The sequence below is a fragment of the Rhinopithecus roxellana genome, chromosome 4 (genome assembly GCF_007565055.1).
Source record: "Rhinopithecus roxellana isolate Shanxi Qingling chromosome 4, ASM756505v1, whole genome shotgun sequence".
Lineage (NCBI taxonomy): Eukaryota > Metazoa > Chordata > Mammalia > Primates > Cercopithecidae > Rhinopithecus > Rhinopithecus roxellana.
Window position 1 is genome coordinate 175,398,468 of NC_044552.1, and position 21,843 is coordinate 175,420,310.

Here is a 21,843-nt window from a genome sequence, read left to right on the forward strand (position 1 = left end):
CATTCCCCTTGAAACTGGAACAAGACAAGGATGCGCACTCTCACCACTCCTCTTTAGCATAGTACTGGAAGTCATAGCCAGAGCAATCAGGCAAGAGAAAGAGATGAAGGGTATCCAAATAGGAAGAGAGGAAGTGAAACTATCTCTGTTTGCAGACAATATGATTTTATATCTAGAAAACCCCAGTCTCTGACCAAAGACACCTAAATCTGATAAACAACTTCAGCAAAGTTCATACAAAATCAATGCACAAAAATTAGTAGCATTTATATACATCAACATTCAAGCTGAGTGCCAAATCAAGAACACAATCCCGTTCGCAACAGCCACAAAAAAATAATAAAATACCTTGGAATACAGCTAACCAGGGCAGTGAAAGATCTCTACAACAGCTGAAAATAAAAATCAGAGACTATAAAAGGAATGGAAAAGCATTTCATGCTCATGAATAGAAAGAATCAAAATTGTTAAAATGGCCATACTGCCAAAAGCAATTTACAGATTCAATGCTATTCTTATCAAACTACCAATAATATTTTCATAGAATTAGAAAAAAATTATTCTAAAATTCTCATGGAACCAAAAAAGAGCCCAAATAACCAATACAATCCTAAGAAAAAGAGAAAAGCTGGATGTATCACACTATTCAACTTCAAATTGTACTACCAGGCTGCAGTAACCAAAACAGCTTGGTACTGCTACAAAAACAGGCACATAGACCAATGGAACAGAATAGAGAGTCCAGAAATAAAGGCACACACTTACAACCACCTGATCTGCAACAAAATTGACAAAAAAACAAGCAGTAGGGAAAGGACTCTCTATTCAATAAATGTTGCTGGAATAACTGGGAACACCGAGACTGGACCTCTTACTTATAGTATGTTCTAAAATCAACTTAAGATGGATTAAAGACTTAAGTGTAAAACCTAAAACTATAAAAACCCTTGAAGAAAAATTTAAAAATATCATTCTGGACATAGCCCCTGGGAACAATTTTATGACAAAGATGCTATATTACTTAGGGTTCTCTAAACAGACAGAACTAATAGGATAGATGTATATATAAAGTGGAGTTTATCAAGAAGTACTGACTCACGCGATCCCAAGGTGAGGTCCCACAATAGACTGTCTGCAAATTGAGGAGCAAGGAAGCCAGTCTGAGTCCCAAAAGCTCAAAAGCAGGGAAGCTGACAGTGCAGCCTGCAGTCTGTGGTTGAAAGTTCAAGAGTCCTAAAGCTGAAGAACCTGGAGTCCGATGTTTGAGGGCAGGAAGCATCCAGCATGGGAGAAAGATGGGCGCTAGAAGACGAAGCCAGTCCAGTCTATTCATGTTCTTCTGCCTGCTTTTATTCTGGCTGCAGCTGGCAGCTAATTAGATTGTGCCCACCCAGATTGAGGGTGGGTCTGCTTCTCCCCATCCACTGACTCAAATATTAATCTCCTTTGGCAACACCCTCACAGACACATCCAGGAATAATACTTTGCATCCTTCAGTCCAATCAAGTTGACACCCAATATTAACCATCACAGATGCTAAAAGCAATTGTAACAAAATGAAAATTGACAAACGGGACCTAATAAACTAAGGAGCTTCTGCATAGCAAAAGAAACTATCAACAGAGTAAACCGATAATTTACAGCATGGGAGAAAATATTTGTGGACTATGTATCTGACAAAGGTCTAATATCCAGCATATATAAAGAACTTTAACAAATTAACAAGTGAAAACCAAACAACCCCATTAAAAATTGGGCAAAGGACATGAACAGACACTTCAAAAAAGACATACACATGGATAACAAACACATGGAAAAACGCTCAACATCACTAATCATTAGGGAAATGCAAAGCAAAAACACAATGAGATACTATCTTACATCAATCCATATAGCTATCATTAAGTCAAAAAAATAGATGCTGGTGATGTGGCAGAGAAAAGAGAGGGCTTCTACTCTGCTGATGAAAATGTAAATAAATTTCACTACTGTGGAAAGCAGTTTGGAGATTTCTCAAATAACTCAAAGCAAGAATCACCATGCAACCCAGCAATCCCATTATTGGGTATGCATCCAAAGAAATGTAAATCATTCTACCATAAAGATAGATGCACTTGTATGTTCATTGCAGCACTCTTCACAATAGCAAAGACATGGAATCAACCTAAATGCCCATCAGTAGACTGGATAAAGAAGATGTGGCACATATACACTATGGAATACTAAGCAGCAGTAAAAAAGAATGAGATCATATACTTTGCAGCAACATGGATGGAGCTGGAGGCCATTATCCTCAGTGAACCAACACAGGAATGGTAAATCAAATATCACATGTCCTCACTTACACATGGGAGCTAAACCTTGAGTACATAGGGACACAAAGAAGGGAACAACAGACACCAGGGCCTACTCGAGGGTAGAGGGATGAAGGAAGGCAAGCGTCAAAAGACTAACTATTGGTACTATGCTTATTACCTGGGTGGCAAAATGATCTGTACACTAAACCTCTGTGGCATGCAATTTACCTATATAACAAATTTGCCCATATAACTCTGAATCAACAGCAACAATTTATTAAAAATAAATCTAAAATAACATTTATTAAAAATAAATAAATGGAAATAAAACTGCCTATTCTATAATCAAAGTTACTATGAAATTGTATTTTAACAGTACATGTGAAAATACATTAATAAACATAATAGCACTCCTCTACAAATGTGTAAGTCTTTCATGTTGATGAGAGTTCATTATATTCTGAGAAAAATCTGAGTAAAAGGGAAATTCCTTTCTTCCTTTCTTTCATCCTTCCACAACTATTCATTGAGTGATGAATCTGGAACAGGCATAACTATAGGCTCTTAGTATATAACAGCAAACAAGTTCAATGAAAGTCCTTGTTCCCAAGGTTAATAACTGCAACAAAAACACTACACAATAATAAACCAAGCTAAATCTCTATCGAGCCAAATTAATAGTTTAATTGTCATTTACAACTTAAAAACTAATTTCATTTTAATTTTGTCAAAAATGGATTGAAGAGTCAGTTATCAAAAAATGTCATCTCTCATGGCTTTTAACTGATATTTCAAATGGTAACTTAGGGAGTATAGTAACCAATGCTGAACGAATTCCATTATGGTTCTTATATCTGATAGTTCTATATTTTATTTTCCTTAAGAAAAAACTAATTAGAACAAATTAACTAATAATAATACTCAGAAAGTTTAATATTAAGCCATTTAGGGATTATAAATGGAGATCCCATTTCCCACCCTACATGTGCAAAATTTGTTTGTCCAGAATAGAAAATATTAGCTTTTGATTCAAACTTATAAAAATATCTTGATGACTATATAACAGAATGCAATTAACTAAATAATTAAGTTGTCTTCAGAAACCTTTTTGGTAGAGAAATTGTTGAAGGGGGGAGTAGTGAGAAAACTAGTAGGCCAATTTGTCCCTTTTAGTATTATCATGGGTAAAACATATACAAATAATGAAGCCAATGGAAAAGAAACAATTTAAATCAAGTAAAAAGGTTTTCAGAATAATGCTATTGCAACATTAGTAGGAAGAAATTTAAATTGTTTGGCAATTTGAAGTAAGCTATTATATAGGATTTTATTAAAATTTGAGAAAATCACAGTTTAAATGGATTTGTAATATTAACTCTAACATTGTCTTTATCAGTTCTATAAACCCATAAGATCCACATGTAAGTTCATATAAATATGAATGTTTACAAGCCTTTAAAATAAATATCATAAATAAGCATGAAACAAAAGCTGTTGTAATCTTTCCTGTTATTTCTTTACAGTCATCCATCCACCTGCTTTCTCTATGATCTCCTGAAGCATTCCACTTGAAAGAAGATCGAATTAATTGAGTTCACCTTTCCTCTAACCTGTTTAAATTCTTCTTCCAGGATCACTTCAGAAAATTTACTTTTAAGCTAGTCCCACATTTTAGAAACGACCTTGGTTTTATTGCGTGTCGCTAAAGACATTTATCTTTTTCAGATAGGAAATAAAATAGCTTTTTGTGGGAAGATATGAATGGCCCTACTTCAGAGTAGGTATTTTCTAGGATAATTTTGCCTCACTTCATTTTCTGTCTTCTCGAAACTTACATTCAATTATATGCATTCTGATTATTAATTACTATAATAACCTTCTATGTGCTTTTTGCATGCATGTTCATTACATAAATCAATATCAGTTGAATGTTTTCATTTGACATTACTATATATCAGGATTTTAATTTTACTATTTCACTGCAATTCTTTTTTTTATTAACTACGGTGCATAAATTATTTTAAAAGGTTAAAGAAAAAAGATAAACAAAACACTAAGACCTTGGAAGAGGCCGAGTGTGGTGGCTCACGCCTGTAATCCCAGCACTTTCAGAGGCTGAGGCGGGCGGATCACCTGAGGTCAGGAGTTCAAGACCAGCCTGACCAACATGGTGAAACCCTGTCTCTACTAAATATACAAAAAAAATTAGCTGGGTGTGGTAGCGGTTACCTGTAATCCCAGCTACTCAGGAGGCTGAGGCACAAGAATTGCTTGAACCTGGGAGGAGGAGGTTGCAGTGAGCCAAGGTCGTGCCACGGCACTCCAGCCTGGGCGACAGAGCGAGACTCAGTCTAATAAATAAATAAATAAATAAATAATAAAAAAATAAAAAAAGACCTTGGAAGGGTTATCAAAGTAATAAAGAACAGAAAACTCATTACCAAATAAACACAACAAAAAAGCTGAAATGATATTTCTTCTACTTGAAGTGAATTAAAAACTAAAGAGTTCCCCAATATTGATTTTCACTTAATTCTGCAAAGTGAAAAGAAAAACTAAAAAATCCATTAGTTTTCTTTTAATTACTAACTTTGGGTTTCACATTATCTGATCTTCAGATGACTTACTGGTGAAGTTTTAAAACTACAAGATTTTATTTTTTCTCATTCCAGCATTAACAAATTGAGAAGTTTCAGAATACAGATGTAAAAAGAGAAAGATCAAAGTGTAGGGGGACCATACAAACAAGAGATGGGATTAGTAGTATCATACATTTAAGGATTTTGTGTGGAAAACATAGTTCTTCATTTAATAATCAGTTTCTGCCAAGTCAGTTATTTAACACATTACTTGTAATAGATTCTGTATGGTGTCAGTTTGGATAAGCTGGAACTACAACACCCAGAATCCTCCTCTCTGTACAGTTTCAGGCTAGAGTTGGCCAAATGAAAATGTTTTACAGGATTTTTAGGGCAGAAGTGACGCAACATCCATTGCTTTCTGAGGGTCAACATGCTAGTTGTGGTGAGAGACAGATGCAGAGGTACCCACAAATTCCATCTTGTCCTGGTTCTTTCCCTCTCCAAGTCCAGTTTTTCTTCCGCTAGCTCTGGGTAGAAAGAGTAACCCAGATCACCACCCAACACAGAATCAGTCACCTTCCATGGACTTTCTCACCAGCTTTATCTGTGCAGTCTCGTTGTGGCAATGGGATGCGCTTATTTTGACATATTTCCTTGTAGACTCTGACTTACCTATGCCTACCAATATTTTAGGAGGGCTGGTTGGTGACCTCTCCCTAATTCTCCAATGCTCCCTTAAGACCTTTACTTCCTAGGTTTTAATAAAAAATTGTATAAGATTTTATTGCTATAATAAATCCTTTATTTCATAATGCTCATAGTAGTTCTGTTTTTTGATTAATTCCCCATTGATATTACTAGAGGTTTCAGGGGAACAGAAACTTAACAATGGGAATCTGGAATTGGTTCTTGATCTGATTGGTTAAAATGATCTCATTGCCAATACCAAAGCAAACATGGTACTTCATGGTATGTGGTGGAAAAAGACTTACTTCAATTATGACTCAGAGTCATCTGTAATCAAATGTCTATAGAAGACAAGATTTTCGTTGACTATGTAGGTGCTTCCATAGAACTTTTTAGTGGACATAAGAAATACAATGCTTTGTAGGTGGTTTCTAAGAGGAACCAATTTGGAGAAAGAAAATTTAAGTTCAGAGCTTCTGTAACTGCCCTAAAAGAAACCTTATTTCCTATAATTATAGGATCAAGTTTCTGGAAACCAAATCCAAAGTCTAATCCTTCACTTGGCTGAACAATAAAACAAATTCAATCTTTACTCTCACAGAGTCTCTTAGGTTAAAGTTAGGATAATGGTTGTGAAGGAGTGGGATCATGGAAAATCAGAATAACATTTGAGTGGATTTTTAGGAAGCTGGGAAAATTGAATCATAAATTCTGCCAAGACTCCTAGGCCTATAAAATAACACTGTTCTCTACTGGAAGTTAGTGTCCTTTAGCTTGTAGACACTGTGATGGTTTCCTGTGAAGTAGTTGTCTTGCAAAGACTGATGATTCCTCTCAAGATCTGCCTTCCCTACAGTATAGAGCTCCTACAGGAAGCCCACGGGTGGAAAGCTTCATTCTCATGCAAAACTCCATCAGCTCTTTTTGTTCTGCTTTTATCTATGGCTTGACAGTTCAGACTCAGCAGTCATCTTCAGACACCTTCTATGTGAAACAAACAAGCTAAAATAAAACCACTAACCAAAAACAAACAAAAACAAAAAATTTGAAAAAATATAGAGAAAGAGAGTGAAGAAACAAAAAGAAATGTAATAGTATCCCTGAAACAAGAACACAGTACTGTACAAAAAGCAGTCAGGGAATAAGAAAGAGCTCGTGGGAATTAAATATATAATGCAGAAATTAAAAAGTGGGTAAAATATTCAAAGCGTAAAATGTCCTACAAAATAGGTTAAAAGCAGATATAAAAACTAGGAGCAAGAGGATAAGAAAACTAGAGGATTTGTATGGTAGGACCAACATCCATATACTAGAAAACTAAAAAGAAAGAATGAGGAAAACAAAAGGGAGAAAATTGTCAAAAAATAATTTCCTGCTGTTGAATGACCTAAGTTTCCATACTGAAGATGTTCACAAGAGGTGCTGTGAAAAATAAATGAAAGCAAAACCCACATTGTATATTATTGAGATATTTCAGAATATTTGGAATAAGAAGATTCTAACCACTTCCAAAATTGAAAAACGCAGCTTAAAAGGATCAAGAAACAAAATGTAATCGAATTTCTCATTAGCAACATTGGAAGCAAGACGATGAAACAAAGTCCATGGTTCTTTACCAGGAATCTACTGGAAAATGCATTCCACTAAAATGGGAGGACATCTGAAGGGAACAAAAGAGACATAAAATACACAAGAGACATGCAGGGAGACATGTGGGAGACCCATGATTGTCGTTAGGAAGCTCTCAGGTTGATGACCCATGCAGCACCCAGCAGCCAGGCAGTCCGTACTGGACCAAGTCAGGAGACTTTGGGAAGTTGCCTCCGATGGATAAAATTAATAGAATCTATGTAACAGGTTTCAACTTAATGAGAAAAGAGTTATACAAATAAGAAGCATGTGGGAGACGAATTAGTAACATAATAAACAAAGGGAACAAGTAATGTAAGACTGCCAGGAGAAAACAATTATACAAATCATCATTGTATACTGTGTGGCTTAGTATTGAATATAAAACCACAAAGATGATGTAACAATACTGGGGAAATGGAGAAATGAGGGTGCTTATGGGTTTGGTAGGGGTAGAGAAAAAGAAGTAAGTCTCTGTTTCCATACTGCCAAGTCCATAGATTATGCCTAAAACTGAAAATTCAGAGTGTGGCGGTCTAAGTAGGTTATATAGAGATAAAGAACTAAAAGAGTTAAAACAGTTGCCTGGAGGATGGAATGGAGGCAAGAGGTGTGGAAGGAAGCCATGTTTTTCTTAGTAAGTCATGTACGACTATTTGACTCATTAAATATGTATGACTTTGTAGAACTGTTTGACTGAATATGTGCATATATAACTGACAAAATATTTTAAAATTAAAAACTACACAGTTTATTCATAAATAATTAAACATATCTGATCATACATAAGTGAGATTTGGGAAGATTAACATAAGCTGAGAAAAATAAGTGAATAATTGTAACTGAATATACTATAGTTCATATAAGTTCATCTAAATGTTACTCAACTTAAACTCAGTAGTTTGAGTGAATCATTAATGATACATAGATGATAGTAGAAAAGGAAAAACCTGTTTTAAAAGTGATTGATTCATTTATTTCTCCTGATTATGCAGGAAATAACTTTTCCAGATGTCATTGTTTGCTGTAGTCAGGTGAGGTGCTTCCCTTGACATCTTGTCGCCCAGGAAAATCTTTTTTGTGAACCTCCAGGCTGAAGTTGGATATTCCTAGTACTCGAGGTGTGCTAATTTCACCATATTCTTGGACATTATTCTTCCTTTCCAATCAGAGTGTGGTGTTTGTGGCCAGTCACTATAACCCCTTTTTTTCTTGTCTCCATAAATGTTGACCAGCTTGAAAGTCTAACGTCAAAACATAATGAGTGTAATCAAGTGGAGAAAAGAAAAGCTGTTTGAAAATGGTTGTTTCTCCCCTACCTAATGTATAGGTTCTTGTGAAAATGTTCTTTCTGTTATTTTTAAGACTGCCTAAGACTGAAATAGTTTCCTCATTGAACAAGCTATAAAGAATGAATACATCCAGATCAGGGTCAATCTGGTCTTCAAAGACTTCCTAGTTTATGTGATTAACTTCAGTCAAAAGATAAATTATATAGTTATGTGACATCTGAAAGTCACTTTGATAAAACTCGGTACGTGGTGACCTAGAAACGTTTAGACTTTGTCAGAGAGGAATAATTGTGACAATGTAGATCCTTTTTTTTTTTCTTTGTGGTCAATACTGACTGGATCAAAATAGCTATTTTGGTCAATACTGACTGGATCAAAATAGCCTCTATGCTTCTGTCTGCCCTGGTTTCTTTCATTTAATCAGATGCCCCTTTGGTAATTTCATTCCCCCACCAACCCTCTTTAGCGTTGTTTCCTAGAGAGATATTCTTTTTAACCTAAGATTGTGTTGGTATCTATTCTGTGCTTCCATATGGCAATGGAGGAAACAAAGGGAGTGTTAATGGAGACATGGTTTTGCATAACTCCCACAGAATGACTTGTAAATATGATGTTTACTATAATAATAGAGTTGAATTAGGATTTATAGTCCCTTTTTCCGAGATGTGTTAAAATAGTACATGGAAAACTCTAAAATTAAACAAGTGCATCAATTTCAGACATTAGTTTCTTAATAAGCAACACATATCTAGCAGTTTCAGCCCTGCACGAAGACTGTGCAAATCTAATAAGGTGAAAGAATCTTTCCTTCATTAGCTCTGTCTTCCTTTTATTTACCATTATTTCTTACTATATATACAAATACATGTAGTAAATATATTTCTTATAATGTATTTTAAGAAATATATATATTATAATATATATTTGCTAGAAAGAGAACAGAGATTGTGGATTGTAACTTTCCTTGAACAACTCTGACATTCTTACCTTCGTTACCAAGTAGGAAATCCTTACAAAGGTATATTGGTTGTCTCCAGCGGCCCTGGTTTAATAATTTCTATTATATTACCTGATATCTAACTAGTACATTCATTGAGGTGAAATCCCAAGCCTCTTTCTAAATAGAATTATAGTCTAGACTGATATCTCACAAACAGAATAATTCATTTACTAAGAGGTTTCTGAGAATAGATAACTTTTTGTTATATCATAGGCTTGGCTATTATTTGTCTCACTAACTTCATCTTTATTTCTGTTACCTATAGGTTTAATTACGATTTGGGAGTTTTTTTTGGGGAAATGAGTCTCATGGGACTCTTTGAAGTAGGGTAAGAAAATTGCTTTTCTGGCCGGGTGCGGTGGCTCAAGCCTGTAATCCCAGCACTTTGGGAGGCCGAGACGGGCGGATCACGAGGTCAGAAGATGGAGACCATCCTGGCTAACACGGTGAAACCCCGTCTCTACTAAAAAATACAAAAAACTAGCCGGATGAGGTGGCGGGCGCCTGTAGTCCCAGCTACTCGGGAGGCTGAGGCAGGAGAATGGCGTAAACCCAGGAGGCGGAGCTTGCAGTGAGCTGAGATTGCGCCACTGCACTCCAGCCCGGGCGACAGAGCGAGACTCCATCTCAAAAAAAAAAAAAAAAAAAAAAAAGAAAATTGCTTTTCTGTTTTCTTAAGCCTAGTCAGAAGGAAAGAATGAGAATGAATTAATAAGTTGGAAATATTCTATTTTTTACTATTCAAAATTAAACATTTATAAAATATTTGGAATAATAAAAGACTTTATTCCATGCACATATGAACAATTTGGACTGATGATGATAATGTAATGATTTTCTTGATTTATTTCCTGTGTATCCATTTTTTAACAAAAAGACAATGAAAATGCTTTTGTCTTGGTACTTGGTGCAAACAACTCATGCAAAAGTTATCAGGTGACAGTCTCAAGAATACGAACATTATGAATACAGAACATGTCATAAACAAGGGTCAGCTTTGGAAAAGGAACAATAATATAATTTACATTGTGTTGAATGAAAGAGTTCTTTGAATTTTATTCCACAGTCCATGATGTTCTAGGAAGCCTTTCTTTTCTTTTCTTCTCTTTTCTTTTGTTTTCTTTTCATTTCTTTTTTTTTCTTTTAACATAATTGAAATAGGGAAGTTAAGAATGTGCTTTTCAACTCAATTCCAGCACAATGTTCTATTAATTCAAATGGTACCAGTGGAGTGTACATTTTTGTCATGTGGATTCTGGGAAGTCTATGGAAGATGTAACTCAGGAATCCAAACTTCTAAGAAGCTTCTTAATGGCATTTCCATGAGGCATATGACTTTTACTTTATTTGAACACTGATAGAAAAATTAGTAATAAAGAATTCTTATAAAATCCGATTTTATTCAATAAATAATTGATTGGAATAATTTTCTAAATTAAAAATTTTTAAACTTCAGCTTCATCATTAGTGGATGTTACTTAAAGATAAAGCAATTGCATCTAATGCTAAGTTATACATTTAGTATACTTTTATTTATTTTAAAAATATTTAAATTGTTATTTATTTGCAACTTTTATTATATTTTATTATTTTTAAAACTTTTATTTTAGTTTCGGGGTACATGTGCAGGTTTGTTTTATAGGTAAATTGCATGTCACGTGGGTTTCATATACAGATTATTTCATCATCCAGGTATTCAGCATGGTACCCAATAGGTAGATTTTTCAAAACTCACCCTCCTGCAACCCTCCACCCTTAAGTATGCCCTAGTGTTTCTTGTTCCCTTCTTTAATATCCATGTGTTCTCGATGTTTAGCTCTCACGTATAAATGAGAACATGCAGTACTTAATTTTCTATTCCTGCATTAGTTCACTTAGGATAACAGCCTTCGACTCCATTGATGTTGCTGCAAAGGACATAATCTCATTCTTTTTTATAGCTGTATAGTATTCCATGGTGTATATGTACCACATTTGCTTTATCCAGTCTACCGTTGCTGGGCAATTAGGTTGGTCCTATGTCTTTGCTATTGTGAATAGTACTGTGATGAACATATGCGTGCGTCTGTCTTTATGGCAGAATAATTTATATTCCTTTCTGTATATACCTAATAATGGGATTGATGGATCAGAAAGTAGTCCTATATCATGTTGTTTGAGAAATCACCAAACTGCTTTCCACAGTGGGTGAATTAATTTACCTTCCCACAAGTAGTGTATAAACATTCCCTTTTCTCTGCAACTTCACTGACATCTCTTCTTTTTTTGACCTTTTAGTTATAATCATTCTGACTGGTGTGAGATGGTATCTCATTGTGGTTTTGATTTGCCTTTCTCTAAAGATTAGTGATGTTGAGCATTTTTTCATAGGCTTGTTGGATACGTGTATGTCTTCTTTTGAAAAATGACTATTCATGCCCTTTGCCCACTTTTAAATGCTATTGTTTGTTTTTTGCTTATTAATTTGTTCAAGTTCCTTGTAGATTCTGCATATTAGACCTTTGCCAGATGCATAGTTTGCAAATATTTTTTCTCATTCTGTAAGTTGTCTGTCTACCTTACTGATGGTATCTAATGCTGTGCAGAATCTTGTTAGTTTAATTAGGTTCCACTTGTCAATATTTGTTTTGTTGTGATTCCTTTTGATGTCTTCCTCATGAAATGTTTGTTAGGACCTATGTCCACAATGGTATTGCCTAGATTTCCTTCAAGGATTTTTATAGTTTTAGGTTTTACATTTAAGTCTTAATCCATCTTGAATTGACTTTTTGTGCATGGTATAAGGAAGGGGTCCAGTTTTAACCCTCTGTCTATCGCTAACCAAGTTATTCCAGCACCATTTATTGAATAGAGAGTCCTTTCCTCATTGCTTGTTTTTGTTGATTTTGTTGAAGATCAGATGGTTGTAGGTGTGTGGCTTTATTTCTGGGCTCTCTATTCTGTTTCACTGGTCTATGTGTCTGTTTTTGTACCAGTACAATGCTGTTTGGGTTAGCGTAGCCTTGTGGTATAGTTTGAAGTCAGGTAATGTGATGCCTCCAGCTTTGTTCTTTCTGTTTAGGATTGGTTTGGCTATTTGGGCTCTTTTTTATTTCCATATGAATTTTAGAAGTTTTTTTTTCTGATTCTCTGAAGAATGTCATTGGTAGTTTAATAGAAATAGCATTGAATATGCAAATTGCTTTGGGCAGTATGCCATTTTAATATTGATTCTTCCTGTCCATGAGCATGGAATGTTTTTCTGTTGGTTTGTGTCATCTCTAATTTCTCCTCCTTAATTCATTCCATGAGATGAACATCATTCTGATACCAAAATTTGGCCAAGACACAACCAAAAAAGAAAACTTCAGGCCAATATCCTTGATGAACATAGATGCAAAAATCCTCCAGAAAATACTAGCAAACTGAATCCAGCAGCATATCAAAAAACCTAATTAACCACAATCAAGTAGGCATTATCCCCGGGTTGCAAGATTGGTTCAACATATGCAAATCAATAAATGTGATTTATAACATAAACAGAACTAAAAACAAAAACCACATGATCATCTCAATAAATGAAGAAAAGGCTTTTGGTAAAATTTCACATCCCTTCATGTTAAAAATCTTCAACAAACTAGGCATTTAAGGAATATACTTCAAAATAATAAGAGCCATCTGTAACAAACCCACAGCCAACATTATACTGAACAGGCAAAAGCTGGAAGCATTCCTTTTGAAACTGGAATAAGACAAGGATGCCTACTCTCACCACTCTTATTCAATGTAGTATTGGAGGACCTAGTCAGAGCAAATTGGCAAAAGAAAGAAATAAAAAGCATCCAAATAGAAAGAGAGGAAGTCAAACTATCTCTGCAGACAGCATGATTTTATACCTAGAAAACCCCTAATGAGTCTCTGCACATAAACTCTTACATCTAATAAACAACTTCAGCAAAGTTTCAGGATACAAAAAACCAATGTACAGAAAACAGTAGCATTTCCATGCACCAACAACATTCAGGATGAGTGCCAAATCAAGAATGCAATCTTATTTACAATAGCCACACACTCAAAATAATTTACATAGGAATACAGCTAACTAGACAGGTGAAAGATCTCTAGTTTGATTTTTTTTTAATATCGGGCACCTACTATATCCAGGTCCTACACTATTACGTTTGAAGTGGTAAGAATTTTCACCCTCAAGGATTTAGGATTTTCAGTGTTTTAGGATATTGACATGTTTTCCAAATTTACCCATCTACAAACTAAATGCAATCAAATTGATTGAGATGCATCCCAGAGGCTCAGGAGAGAAAGCCCCCTGACAATGCCGAGGATGCTTTGAAATTTGCAAAGCTTCACAGAGATGAATGATTAACTGTTTTTTTTTTTGTTTGTTTTTTTTTTAGATGGAGGTTTGCTCTTGTTGCCCAGGTTGGAGTGTAGTGACATGATCTCGGCTCACTGCAGCCTGCACCTCTTGGGTTCAAGAGATTCTCCTGCTTCAGCCTCCCAAGTAGCTGGGATTACAGGCATGCACCACTATGCCTGGCTAATTTTTGTATTTTTAGTAGAGAAGGGATTTCACCATGTTGACCAAGCTGGTCTTGAACTCATGACCTCAGGTAATCTGCCTGCCTTGGACTCCCAAAGTGCTGGGATCACAGGTGTGAGCCACTGCGCCTGGCCAACAGAAATGAATTGAGATGGTTCTTGGGAGATGCACTTTCTTTTCACTATGAAAATGCTTTTAATGGTAGTGTCTGTATAGTGTGTGATATAAAGTCAGGAAGAACTCCAAGTGCACACACAGAGAGACCTGGTTATCAGAGAAAAGATTGTGAGTAAACGCCATCAGAGAAATGCAAATCAAAACCACAATGAGATACCATCTCACACCAGTTAGAATGGCAATCATTAAAAAATCAGGAAACAACAGTTGTTGGAGAGGATGTGGAGAAATAGGAACACTTTTACACTGTTGGTGGGATTGTAAACTAGTTCAACCATTATGGAAAACAGTATGGCAATTCCTCAAGGATCTAGAACTAGATGTACCATGTGACCCAGCCATCCCACTACTGGGTATATACCCAAAGGATTATAAATTATTCTACTACAAAGACACATGCACACGTATGTTTATTGCAGCACTATTCACAATAGCAAAGACTTGGAATCAACCCAAATGTCCATCTGTGACAGACTGGATTAAGAAAATGTGGCACATATACACCATGGAATATTATGCAGCCATAAAAAAGGATGAGTTTGAGTCCTTGTAGGGACATGGATGCAGCTGGAAACCATCATTCTTAGCAAACTATCACAAGAAGAGAAAACCAAACACCGCATGTTCTCACTCATAGGTGGGAACTGAACAATGAGATCACTTGGACTCGGGAAGGGGAACATCACACACTGGGGCCTATCATGGGGAGTGGGGAGGGGGGAGGGATTGCATTGGGGAGTTATACATGATATAAATGATGAATTGATGGGTGCTGACGAGTTGATGGGTGCAGCACACCAACATGGCACAAATATACATATGTAACAAACCTGCACATTATGCACATGTACCCTAGAACTTAAAGTATAATAAAAATAAAAATAAAAAAAATAAAAAAAAAAAGATTGTGAGTAAATAGAGCTCCCATTGCTTCCCCACTTTACCCAGTGTCCATGTCTGAAGGCTCTAGGCCACCTTCCTCTTGGCCTCCTTCTCAACCTTTCTCTCCTCCATGGCTGAGATGTCCTGGTATTACTGGTATTGGGACATCAGGTTGTTCATGTTGCTCTCGGCCTTGGTGAACTCCGTTTAGTCCATGCTCTTGCCCATGTGCCAGTGCAGAAAGGTTTTGCACCGAAACATGGCCGTGAACTACTCAGAGATGTGCTTGAACAGCTCCTGGATGGCCATGCTGTTGCTGATGAAGGTGGCAGACATTTATAGCCCCAGAAGTGGGATGTCACAGACAAGTGTTTTTACATGGTTGGGGATTCACTCAACAAGGTAGCTGCTGTTCTTGTTTTGGGCATTAAGCATTTGCTCATTCAACTTCTTCATGGACATGTAGTCCATGAACACCGTGGCCACCGTTAGGCAGGGGTCTCAGGGAGCCATTATGTTCTTGGCATCAAACATTTGCTGGGTGAGCTCAGGCACTATCAGGACCTGGTAGTGCTGGCTGCCCTGGATGGTCAGCAGGGTAAAGCCAGGCATAAAGAAGTGCAGGTAGGGAATGGGACCATGTATTTAACCGGCTTCTGCAGGTCAGCACTGAGTTGACTGGGGAAGCTTAGGCAGGTAGTGACCCCACTTATGGTGGCAGACACCAGGTGGTTCGGGTCACCATAGGTGAGTGTGGTTAGCTTTAGGGTTCGGAAGCAGACGTTATGGAGAGTTTCATTATCAATGCAATAAGTCATAGATGTGTTTTCTACCAGTTGGTGACCTGAGAAGGTGATGTTTTAGGGCTCCACCCCCATATTTGACACCTTGCGAAAGGGCGCCACACTGAACATGTTCAAGATCCTGTCTGGATACTTCTCTGGGATCTTGCTGATGAGAAGGGTACCCCTCTCAGGCCCAGTCCCTGCTCCCAGGGAGTGGGTCAGCTGGAAACTCTGCAGGCAGTCACAGCTGTCAGCCTTCCTCCTCACAATGTCCAGCACCGAATCCACCAGCTCCGCACCTTCTGTGTAGTGCCCATTGGCACAGTTGTTTCCGGCACCACTGTGATGGAAGATGAAGTTGTCCAGCGGTAAGATCTGCCCGAAGGAGCCCGAGCACAGGAGAGTCCACGGTGCTGGGCTCCAGATCCATGAGCTCAGCATGGGGCACATACTTGCCACTAGTGGTCTCATTGTAGTACACACTGATGCACTCCAGCAGCAGGTTGCTATCTCCATGCTAAGTGCCAGTAGGATCGCCCCGTAGAACTAGTTGCCAAACTGACCAGCCTGTAGGTGCACGATCTCTCTCAAGGTGGCAGCAGTGGGGATAAAGGCGGTAGGATAGTCACAGGAGCAGAGGCTCAGGCGTGCAGAGTGCTGGAATCCACTTTATATCTGGAGAGAACTATATACGATTTATAAACTGACCCTTTAAATTCAGATCCGATATCCTATATCTGTTGATGTGTTAATATTAGGTTGGTGCAAAAGCAATCGTGATTTTTGCCATCAAAATAACGGCAAAACTGCAATTACTTTTTGTATCAACCTAAATAACTCGGGAAAACCTTTAGATCACTACTTTTTGTTTATGAATAAATAATATTATTTTGCTACTTTATATGGGGATAAAATATATCTTAGTAATAAGGGATTTTTCTTCCCCAAAATACATCATCTTCATCTCCCTAAAGCCAAACTGTTTTACCAACTTCATTACGATTTGCATCGAGCAGTTTATTTTTCTTGCAAGGTCAGGCAATTCCTGTCTTCACTTGCTGATGGACAGATGCATATAGGAAAAGGCATTATGATTATTAATGAAGTGAAAGTAGTAATTATAGAAAGACAATCCTGAAGTAGTCTTCTGTATGGGAGTCCAATATGTCACACGAGTCTTCATTTAGAGTGACAAAATTATAATAGATTTTGGAAACTTTAATTTGCTTGTGCAGGCAATTTCAAATGAGCTGTTCTCTTTGTCTTTATTAGCTACATAGAGTTTCAAATAAAATCATGTACTTACTACAACTTTTAAATCACAGGAAAGTTTTACTTGACCTGAAAAATAACATGGATCTATATATACCTTCACTGCTTATGTATGAAACAAAATGAAGTTAATCCTCTGAGAAATGAACTTCCCAGTGGCTTTGGCTCACTTTTCCTTTAATGATGATTCATGTAGTTTCAGAACTCCAAAGGTCACTAAACGTTGTGTCTGTGCAAATTTGAGAAGTCTGCCAGCTCAGAAGATAACTTGAGGCAGTTCTGTCATCCTCTTGTGTTACCAAAGGATCTGCAAATCTGTAAACATGAAGCTTCAGATTCCCCAAAATAATTTCTTCAAGGAGCAACAAGAAAAGTGTAGTTGGAAAGATAAAATACAAAATAATGTTGACAATTACAAAAAAGATATATAGATGATTTCAGTAAATTAAAACAAAAGGGGAGTAAGCTCTTCATTAAACTTTTGGTATTTTTTTCTGATGTAGAGTATTAACATTCAACTTATTTTTACTTTGAAGAAATAGGACCTCTACGTCTGTGTGTGCATATGCGCACGTGTGTGCACACTTGCTCACGCGTGTGCACCTGTGTGGTGTGGTTTTGTAAAATTACCCTGATGATTCTAAGGCATTTCTCTCTTTCCACCATCTCCCCATAATCATTGATATAATGTCTCATTTTCCTTTGAAGACAAGTTTGGAATATTGTAGAGGGAAAAAACATAAGCCCACAATATAGGCATGCTAGAATGAAAAAGCTCCTTTAGTTTACTGTATTTGCTTTTGTTTTTTTGTTTTTTGTTTTTTGTTTTTTTTTTGAGACGGAGTCTTGCTCTGTGGCCCAGGCTGGAGTGCAGTGGCCGGATCTCAGCTCACTGCAAGCTCCGCCTCCCGGGTTTACGCCATTCTCCTGCCTCAGCCTCCCAGTAGCTGGGACTACTACAGACGCCTGCCACCTCGCCCTGCTAGTTTTTTGTTTTTTTTAGTAGAGACGGGGTTTCACTGTGTTAGCCAGGATGGTCTCGATCTTCTGACCTCGTGATCCGCCCGTCTCGGCCTCCCAAAGTGCTGGGATTACAGGCTTGAGCCACCGCGCCCGGCCATGTTTACTATATTTGTAAGTAACAATTTAACCCTGTTATCAGGGTTAAACTATAAGCAGTTTCTAACTAAAAATAACCAAACTCAAATAAAAAATAGTAACATTTATGTGTAATAAATAATACCTAGTTCAATTATAAAATTTCTACTTGTAGAACTCTACTATAAAGTAATATACATACTACTTTCTACAGCAATAAAGAAAACGGATTGCAAATTTTAGTGTCTCATAAGTACATAATATTAAAAGTTTACCTTATAACTCTGTTCTATTTATTTTCCTGATTGTGTCTTTTGTTGAATTAAAAAAAATGTATCATTTCTATAATTTGGGGGTTGTTTTTACCCTTCACAAAATAATCATATTGGATTTGTTTTGGAAGGTTGTTTGTGCTTTCCTTTTAAATTGGCTCTAGATGATTTTCAGTGAGGCAAGTACCAGGGTACCCTACTCTTCCGTTGGTGGTAGTCGATTCTCTTGCTTTAACTGTTATTGTTAATGTATTTCACAAGGCATCTCCTTCTGCCTTAGTTCCTCTGCTACTTGCACTCTGATTTTTTAAACAACTCTATCATCTCCAGCACATCTGAGGGATAAGACATATTCCCCCAATGATAGTGGTTCTTCATGGCCCTGGTTCTGAATCATGAGATCATGCCACTGTCGTAAGCACATCAGATCCTACAGGGGTGTGTGTGTGTGTGTGTGTTTATGAACGTGTGTAATGTATGGTGTGGTTTTATAAAACCCTCCAGAAAATTCTGAGGCATTTCTCTCTTTCCCCCACCTCCTCATAATCTTTGACATAATGTCTCATTTTTCTGTAAAGGTGAGAATTTCCTTGGCTAATCCTTAAATCTTCTTTTAACATTTGAGGACATGATTCTCCTCTTTTACAACTCTTTATGGTGCTGCCTTTTTAGGGACTCTTTTTTTTCCCGGTTTTGGAAATCCTTTCTCTAATATACAGTACTTCTATACAAGTAAGAGGAATTAGAAGCATGCATCTCAATTAATGTCCTTTGTTGGGGACAGGCCCCCCAAAATCTAGCCATAAACTGGCCCCCAAATTGGCCATAAACAAAATGTCTGCAGCACTGTGACATGTTCATGATGGCCATTATGCCCACCCTGGAAGATTGTGAGTTTATCGGAATGAGGGCAAGGAACACCTGGCCCGCCCGGGCTGGGAAAACCCGCTTAAAGGCATTCTTAAGCCACAAACAAGCATGAGTGATCTGTGCCCTAAGGACACGCTCCTGCTGCGGTTAACTAGCCCAACCTGTTCCTTTATTTTTGCCCGTCCCTTCGTATCCCATTGGGATACTTTAGTTAATCCCATTTCCCATAAGGGACACTTTTAGTTAATCAAGTATCTATAGAAACAATGCTAATGACTGGCTTGCTGTTAATAAATAGGTGGGTAAATCTCTGTTCAGGTCTCTCAGCTCTGAAGGCTGTGAGACCCCTGATTTCCCACTTCACACCTCTCTATTTCTGTGTGTGTGTCATTAATTCCTCTAACGCCGCTGGGTTAGGGTCTCCCTGACCGAGCTGGTCTCGGCAGTCCTTAGCATTAATATTGACAAACAGACAAAACACAGGAAACCATAAAATAACTCTGTAATTACCCCATTGGCACTGAGTTTGCTATTCTAGAGGGTCATCGGAAAGGTTTTCCTCAGTGGAACCAGAGTTCTCATTGGCATGTTGTGGTAACAATGCAGAGCTACTAAACAGAAATTTGGTTACAGGAACAGGTTTATCGCCTTTGCCTTGCATTTAAAAAGAGACATTTAAATCATTTATTTTCTCCTTTTTGTTTTTGGGCTTTTAAAACTCTTTGAAATATCCTTCAAGAATTCTCATTGGTCTAATTTTCTACTTTACAAGTTCATTTACAATCTCTTGGAAGGTCTTTCTGTTTTTGTTGTTGTTGTTGTTTGTTTGTTTGTTTGAGGCAGAGTCTCCCTCTGTCGCTCAGGCTAGAGTGCAGTGGTGCAATCTCGGATCACTGCAATCTCTGCCTCCCAGATTCAAGTGATTCTTGAACTCTAGCTGGGACTACAGGCATGGGCCATTACACCCGGTTAATTTTTGTATTTTTAGTAGAGACAGGGTTTCACCATGTTAGCCAGACTGGTCTTGAACTCTTTGCCTCAAGTAATCTGCCTGCCTCGGCCTCCCAAAGTTCTGGGATTACAGGCGTGAACCACTGCACCCGACCTGGAAGTCTTTTCTAATTCTTCCACTAGTGTAAGGCATTGCTTAACACATTTTTATCTTCTTTACTAAACTGTAAGCATATATGGAAGTCAACAAAATGTTATACATTCTTAACCTCTAACACTTAGCACTCTCTGAATAAATGACTGAAGAAACTATATTCCCATTTTTCTTAGATTATTTGTTCTCTTGACTTGTATTCTAATTTTTGTATTAGTTTCTTTTTACATATTTTAAAAGCCTCTACCCTTGTTCTTGGCAGTATGTTATTATATGTCATATGAGATACAGATATATAGATATATATACACACATATATCAATAAATGGATCTATACCTAGCTATGTATGTCACATGCCATATGCTTGGGTTTAGACTGTATTGCAAAGTATCTTTGTCATTGTCACTCATCATGTCTCATATATTGGATGTTCTTAAGATTAGAACCATGGTGGGAAAATAACATAAGGGATATGTAGTCAACCTTGGTTTACTTATATTTATTTCCTTAGCAGCACATTAAGCATGAGGATGCTGCTTCCATGCTTCACATCAAGAAAAATAAATCACAATCAAAGTCGAAGTTCCCAAGTATGACCAAAAATAATGGGAAACAAAAATGTATGAGACGGTGGAGGCCATCAACTTCAGGTGTGGAGTCAGAGAACCCAAGTCTGAATCTTGGCCCTAGGATGTATCAACGTGCACAAGTTACTGAACTGATGAACCTCCCTTTTCTCGTCTTCTTTTAATAATGAGGACGGCTTTTTCCATTATGCAGTAACCTTGTAAAGCTGCTTCCACTGGCTTGGCACTTACAAAATGCTTCAGTACAACTCAACACACAATTGTGTCATCACCGGGCCTGACCCTGGCAAGATAAAGGGGAAAAGGAATGCCCCTGGCCTCAGAATTCAGTCTCATCTGGCTCCCACCCTACCTTTGACCCTTTCCTTCAAATCATGGTGCCTTCCCAATAGATCACAAAGAATGCTGATGAGTGATGTTCTTCGGGTCTCATGTTGGAGAAAGTCTTGATGTGAGGTTGCAGATGAAGGTCTATGATTTGGAGAACATTCTATTAATAGAACTGTAAGCACAGATGGCCCAGAGTTCTTTTCAGGGACAGCTTTCTGAACCACATCCATGGCAGCTGGTTCACATGAGATGGTCTTTACCAGTGGAAGAAGGAATCAGGTGGCCTGGCTCAATTTCAATTGGGTGGCACCCTGTGAAATTAGATACTATTTAGCATATATTTGCTGGTTTGTGATACAGATTGTCTTGTGATTCTACAGCTCTTTCCTTACAAAAAAGCTTCACTTGCTTGCAGCTTAGCTAGATTACTGTCCTGC

At 37.3% G+C, this 21,843-nt stretch overlaps 1 pseudogene; it reads right to left on the bottom strand.

Annotated features, from left to right (window-relative positions):
• Positions 1-15,293: 15,293 nt before the first annotated feature.
• LOC104658230 lies at positions 15,294-21,636 on the bottom strand (annotated as a pseudogene).
• Positions 21,637-21,843: the final 207 nt, after the last annotated feature.